The sequence below is a fragment of the Vicugna pacos genome, chromosome 1, assembly GCF_048564905.1.
Source record: "Vicugna pacos chromosome 1, VicPac4, whole genome shotgun sequence".
Taxonomy (NCBI): Eukaryota; Metazoa; Chordata; class Mammalia; order Artiodactyla; family Camelidae; genus Vicugna; species Vicugna pacos.
In genome coordinates, this window is record NC_132987.1 from 105,632,269 (window position 1) to 105,639,660 (window position 7,392).

Below are 7,392 nucleotides of genomic sequence, written 5' to 3' on the forward strand. Positions count from 1 at the left end.
GAAGCCGATCATTCCATTAATCCTAAATTAGACAAGTCTATACAGGTAGTTTCTGTGTTAGGAATACGAAGGTACAGATATATTTGTACTATTTATGTAACTATGTTGAAAGCATGCCACATTATTTTATTCTTCTTCCAAAAATATGAACAATCAGGTAAACTGCATTTGGACTTAGCTGAGTACTCTTGGTGTTTGAATGGAACATTGTGATTCCAACTTGGTTTTAAGTACATATCACATTTAAATATCTTCAAGTTGGATCATCCTGAAAATAAAATATAGTAATTAGGTAATGCTATTAAAATATTTGTGTTTTTACTAGGATGTATCTTTATACCCATAAACATCTGTCTCTTTCTCTTTTTTATTGGTCAACCTATTTATGACTAAAAAACCTACTTTTTATTCTATCATCCATGTATTTCACTCATATCTATGACTAAGATGATTGGATAAATATGAGTGAAATAAATGAAGAAATTAAGGATGACTTTGGGTTGCCTCTACTGAATAACTATTTGGATGATATGTTTAAAGTAATGTTGTAATTGGAATAAAGTCCATGGAAGAGAGACACAAGTGTTCAATTTTAAGTGGTAAAATACTGGGATATCAGTCTGATGTCCAAACATGCCAGCTGATCTATAAGATCTATAACTAAAATACCTAGGCTACAAATGCAAGTCAGTAGTCATCTTCATAGAGAGTATTTTTTTAAAGCCAGAAAAATAAATGAAGAAATTTAAATAGAATATAAAAATGAAAATAAGTACTGTATGGACAATGAGGACAAATTTTGAAGAACAGAGGTTGATGTAGGAGAAAACAAAGAGTAACCAAAGAAGGAAGAGCTGGGATGGAATGGGGGTGGGAGGACTGTGGTGAAGACCAGTTAAGTAAAGCAGAAGTATGTTAAGAAAAAAAAAATAGGTTGGGTCAACTGTGAAGAATACTGATGAAGGGTCAAGCAAGACGAAGATGTGGCAATATGAGATTACTGACCAGTCTGATAGCTCACTGTAGTTCTCTAGTGAATGAGAGGTAGTAAATATGCCATTTTTTAGAAGATTCTTTTTCGAATTTGGCTATGGGGAGGGCAGAAAATGAAGCAATAACTGGAGGGTGATGCTGGAAACACTTTCACTTTTAAAACCACTCCTGGCATTATAATTGACAGTGAGATGCACAGAATTAAAATGGACAGACTTTGGTGATTATCATTATGGATGTAAACAACTGTCAGATTAAGTTATAGAGTCACTGATCTAAACAATACCTAAATTAAGTTATAGAAACTTCTTCGCATTTCTTTTTTAGTTCATTTCTTCAGAATCCCCACAAAGAAGCTACCAGTTTCAATTTCTGATTTCTGTCACAATAGGTAAGTGTTATAGTTGCTGGGCCTTCGTAAAAAACTGAATCATGTATTTTATACCAGGCTTTTTTTTACCCCCTCAACATACAGCTTTTCAAATTCATGAATATCATTATATTCTTCATTTGTTTATTATTTTTCATTGCTAAGCACTAGTGAATGGTAGGAAAGTACCCATTTAATCATCTTCCTGTTGATACATGTACTCCTGTTGACGCACACATTTCTTTCCAGATTTGAGCTATGTTAAGAAACTGGATGTTAACACCATTTTTATACAAGTGTTTTATGGATACATGGCTTCATTTCTTTCAGCAGATATTTAGAAGTTAGATGGCTAATTGTTAGAGTAGTTGTCTATGTACTTGATAAGAAAGTGACAAGCATTTTCATGTCGTTGGTTCCATTTTACACTTCAGTTATGTATGCAAAGTTACATTTGGCTTTGCAATCCTGCCCCTATATAATAGTGCCATGACATTGTCAGTCTTTTAATTTGCATCCATGTTAGAATTTATAAATGATATCACATAGTTGAAACTTGCATTATTTTATATATATATAGCTTGAAAATATTTCTTCATTCTATAGGCTGCCTTTCCATTCTGTTCACTATTTCCATTGCTGCACAGAAGCCTTTTAGTTTGACGTAGTCCCTTTTATCTACTTTTGTTTTTGTTGCCTGCGCTTTTGGTGTCAAATCTACTCAACATACCTTCTGAAAATAAAGACAGTGTGCTTTCTGCCTCTTTTTGTTTTGCTGAATTGCACTATGACATTTGGTAAAATATTAGTGAGCATGGTGAAAACAGATTTCTTTGCCTTGTGCTCAAATAAATAGGAAAAGTGTGAAGTTTTAACATAAAGGATGATGATGGGTATCTGATTTTCTTACACACCCTTGATTTATATTGAAAATGTTCTCTTCTATTACTGATTTGCTAACAATGTTTAATCATAAATGGAGTCTTACCTGTCCTACTATTTTCTGTTCCTATTAAGGTAATTATATTTTATAATTATTCTTTTACAAATTTTCCTTAATGTACTCAATTATATCCATTCATCTTTAAAACATTTTTAAACCAATGTTGAGTGGGATAAACCTTATATAGACATAGTATATTATCCTCTATATTGCAGGTATATAGTTGGTAATATTTTGCTATGCACATCTAAGTTTATGAAAGATACTGGTCTATAATTTTCTTTTCTTGTAATATGCTTATCAGACTTTGGTAGCTGAGTTACGACTATGTCAGTAAAATTACTTGATAAACACTTTTTGTCCTTTTTTTGAAAGAGTTTGTGTAAGCTCAATTTTGTTTTTCTCTTAAACATTAGGTAGTTTCATCTGATTTGAAATTTTCTTTTTGGAAGAATTTTTTTACTATAAACTCAAGTTTATATGATAGATGATAAAATGCTACTTAGATTTTTAGGTTTCATTATGTAATTTTTTGGTTAGTTGTATTTTTCAAATAATTTACTTTCTTCCTCAGAGATGTTGAATTTTTAGGCACAATGTTGTGTGTGTGCTAGTGTGTGTGGTTTACATTAAAATGGTTAAAATTCTGTACCTTATCAAATGACAGTTACTGGCTCACTTCTGATTTTGGAAATATGTGTTGTTTTCTCTCTTCTAAATCTTAATCTTGCCACAGTTTATCAATCTTATTTTTCTTTTCAAAAAGTTAAGTTTTTCCTTTCATTGATTTTTTTTGTTTAACATTTTATTATCTTCAAATTTTATCTTTATTCTTTCTTGTCTTCTTATTTTGAGCATCATTTACTCTTTCTAAAGATGAGAAACTATCTTATTGATTTTAAACTTTATTATTTAATTCATTTTTTTCCTCTGGTACAACTGTTTAAATCCCTACATTTCCCAATAAGCACTGTCTTTGCTGCATCTCACATCTTTCAACAGATTGTATTTATGTCCATTCAGTTGGAAATGTTTTATAATATCCAGAGTGGTTTATTATTTGACTAATGCATTATTATCTGGGGATATTTCTACATATTGATACTGATTTTATTCTGTTACTATCATTGTTCAAGAACATATGGTGCATTATTTCAGTCCTTTAAAATGCACTGAGACATGTTTTGATGCCCTAGTTAGTATATGTAGTCTATATGGGGAGTATTTATCTATTTTGGTGAATGTTGCATATATTCGTGAAATGAATGAGTTGTCAGAAGTCATTACATTTAGTGAATAAATGTGAACTGGGTTAGGTTTTTGAGACCATTGTTGATATGTTTTATGCATTTGTGTTTTTTTACTTTTTCTTTCAATTACTTAAGAAGGATTATTCAATTATTTGGACATATTTTTGGATTCTTTTTACTAATTTCCTTGGCACTTCTTGGTATAACTGAGAATTTCTAAGTGTTTCTTTACAAATTATCTTTATTGGCTTTAAATTATAATTCCTTAATTTATTATATAGTAGTTATCCTAGAGCAGTGCTATCCAGAAACACTTTCTGTGCTGACGGGGATGTTTTACAGTCCTCACTGCTCAGTATGATAGCCACCAGCTACATATGCAATTATACAAACTGGGATGTGGCAAATACAATTAAGAAAATGAATGGTTAAATTATTTAGTTTTAACCAATATAAACTTAAACAGACACATGTGATTCATGGCTGCCACACAACTCTAGAGACTGCAATATGCCTAACTAAAGGAAACAATTTTCAAATGATATTATACTATGTCACATGTAATATGGTGTAAGAAGTACCAAATGTTAAGCTGAATTTTGTGATTGTAAATTTAGGGTGAAACTGTCAGCTTTAAAACGGGCTTTAATCTATCAAATTTCACTTGCTTAGGAAAATGTATGGAGAAAGTAAAGAAAATATTCTTCTGGAGTTGGAGATTTTTTTTAAGGCTTCTGTGAAGAATTTGAGATATAAAAGATGCTAGTTATTGGTAAGGATAAGATCTAACATGTGACATTAATCTGAGTGGCTAAGGTGAATTAAAAGCAAACATCACTATATTTAAGAAAGTAAAACAAAACAAAAAAACAGAGATTAAGTGTTTTGCTTTCCTATAATGATGGGAAGTCTTTGAGAAAAAAAAAAAAAGAAAATTACCAAGGTACCAAAGGATCATTACTTTTTCCCTTTACTAAAAACCAGTTTCAGGAGTGTTCTTGTAGAGACGAAGTAAAATATTCATAGAATGTATTTATCACTGGGAGCTTAACATTGTAAGCTCTTGATTTATGTTAGTTCTCTTAGTTATTGTTATCACTTGGCTTTTTAGAAAGTCCACTACTGCTGCTTTGAAGATAAAGAAAAAGATGATGACGGCCCAAGTAGGAGTAAGATCATGAACCCCAAAACCTGACCTCTAGCTCAAAACTTGAATTACCACCCACAAAACCTGGGAAGGTAACTTTGTCACATTTTTTTTAACCTCACTTCATGAAAAACGAGGCTATAGTGTCAAGTGCTTAGGGATTTTGCTGGAATGAGTTCATGCAAATATAGTACTGCAAACACCGGTCCTTAGTAAGAGGAAATGAATATTTACTAATGCTATTAATAATTAAATATTACTATTATTTACATTCTTTGGGTTATCAGAGGACTATTTCTGAAATTGTGGGGATTGTGCTGAGATATGGAGAGTAGAATGTAACTAGAAAAACAAATAAGTACAGGGCTGTTCGAAGACAAGAGGAATGCGGGTTGCAAAGCATATTAGAAAAACTAAAGGAATTCCAGTGTGGACGAAACACAAGAATGGATAGAAGCCTTTGACAGCTTCAATGGACATCAGATGGGGAAAAAACAAATTGGATGCGTGGTTTTACCCAGAGAGAAATAGAAAGGCATCAAATTGTTTCAATCGAGGAATTATTGCCCATTTATAGCAGGAATTGCAAATTCAAATGCCTGTATAAGATGGGTGACTACCACAAATACGTGAGGTGTCAAGGAAAAGACTCTGGAGTGTAATAAGAGCAGACACAGACTTAAATAATTTACACACAAAGGGAAACATCTGAAGTTGCCATTTTCCAGATTCTAATTTAAGGCAAAATATATCACTTTAAATGAATATTTAATAGACTTACTCTGTAAAGTAAGTATTTTGATAAAAACACTTATCTCTAAGTTTAAATAAAACCATGATATATATGCATATGTATATATGTATGTGTACATATTCTTTTATGAAATAGAAATAATCAATTTATAATAAGTAGGGTTATCAATCTTCCTTTATTGCTTAAAATTGAGATAACTAGACATGGAGAGGAAGAATTTTTTTTTTTTTTTTTTTTTACCATGGGTCAGCAAATTATAGTCTGAAAGGCTTCATTTGTGGTCTGGCTATGTATGACTTGAAAGCTAAGAATGTTTTTTACAGTAGCAAAAGGTTATAAAGTAGAAAACAAAACAAAAACAAGAAAAACATGTGACAGAGACCATATGTTCCACTATCTTAAAATATTTACTCTTTGGCCTTTTGCACATAAAGCTTGCCAACTCCTGTCTTAGGTGATAATATATTATTTAAACTTTGAGAAAAAAATTTAAAAGTTCAATCGACATAAATTTTAATTTCATAGTAGACATACTATTGAGATTTAGACAATGACGACAGTACATTATCCAGAAACGTTGGTCCTTAATGATAGCTTGCCATATATATGCTTAAATAGGAATTTACAGTAAGCATATGTTAATGTATTAAGCATATGTTAAGTTTAATATATGAATGAATATTAACATTATGTATTGCCATTTTGTAAAGACCACCATTAAAACACATATCACACATACATGGAATAAAATATTGCTGCAATATATGTTGATGGAGATCTTAAGGACAATAATTTATTTAAAGAATAATTTAAATAAAATTATAAAAATAACTACCTTTGGCTGATTACTGGTAGACCGCTATTTTATTAATGGTCCTCACAAAAGCATGCCTCTCCGTATCCATATCCTGTTTCAGTTCTCTCATATCTTATTTGGAGCTTGGTCATATGATTTATTTAGCCCAATAGGATAATACGAAACAAACAGAGGTTTGAGAAGCACATCAGAGCTTTTTCTCTTGGAATGCTGCCCTGAGACTGTCAAGTAGGGCCAGAATAGCTTCCTAGAAGAGGAAGAGGAAAAGTATTGCCTCTTAACCAAACCTGGTTTGCTACATATGTTTTTATAAATAAAGTTTTATTGGGACATGCTCAATTTGTTTACATATTTTCTATAGCTGTTTTCACACCACAATGGTAGGATTGAGATCTGATGACCCAGAGATCCTGTGCCCCACAAAACCTGAAATATTTACTACCTGGCCCGTCACAGAAAATGTTTGCTGAATCACGTACAAGAGAATAAAGGCTATGTGGAAGAGAACCAAGACACACCTTGTTGGCTGGCAGCACAAACTACAGAAGTTGTAAGTAAAGCCATCTTGAAACTTTCATCTGGCCACCTGTCTGGGCCCAGATAGAACCAACAGAGAATCACCCAGCTAGCTTCTCACAGAATCATGAGAACTAATAAACCACTTCTTTTCCAAGTCATGACGGTTTTGAGTTGATTTGTTATACAGCAATGGATAATTGAAATTGGTGCTGTTCTCAGAATAAAATCTGTGTCAGTGACTTTGGGATTGTGCAGCAGGTGGAGTTGGAAAGGGCAGCACACTGATCATAGTTACAGGCGGACAGAATAGTGAGAACAACAGCATTCAAAGTTAGATCAAAAGCTAACATGTGCCACACAATGGGTAAAAAAAAAAAAGGTAGCAAAAATGTTTGCCTGGTGCATAACTTGGACAAACAGAAACGTTACCAAGTTGATTATGTACCTTGCTAAAGACAGTTCTGGCAAAATGAAGGAAACGGTAGCTGGCTTTTCTTAGTTGCAGGCAGGACCAACTGGATTAAAAAATAAAACTGTTCTTCCCAGTCTACGAAAAAAAAAATCTCCAAGTAAGAGCTGCCCACAGTGCAGTAGTTAAA

General features: G+C 32.3%; 1 long non-coding RNA gene across 2 annotated transcripts in view; it reads left to right on the forward strand.

Annotated features, from left to right (window-relative positions):
- The window catches only part of LOC140698245 (uncharacterized), a 30,043-nt gene extending 23,092 nt beyond the window's left edge, over nt 1–6,951 (forward strand). For both annotated transcript variants that reach the window (XR_012075888.1, XR_012075891.1), the window contains 3 exons: nt 1,321–1,384; nt 4,668–4,795; nt 6,636–6,951. This is a non-coding gene — a long non-coding RNA (uncharacterized lncRNA). The remainder of the gene's footprint in view (nt 1–1,320; nt 1,385–4,667; nt 4,796–6,635) is intronic.
- The last annotated feature ends 441 nt before the right edge of the window (nt 6,952–7,392 follow it).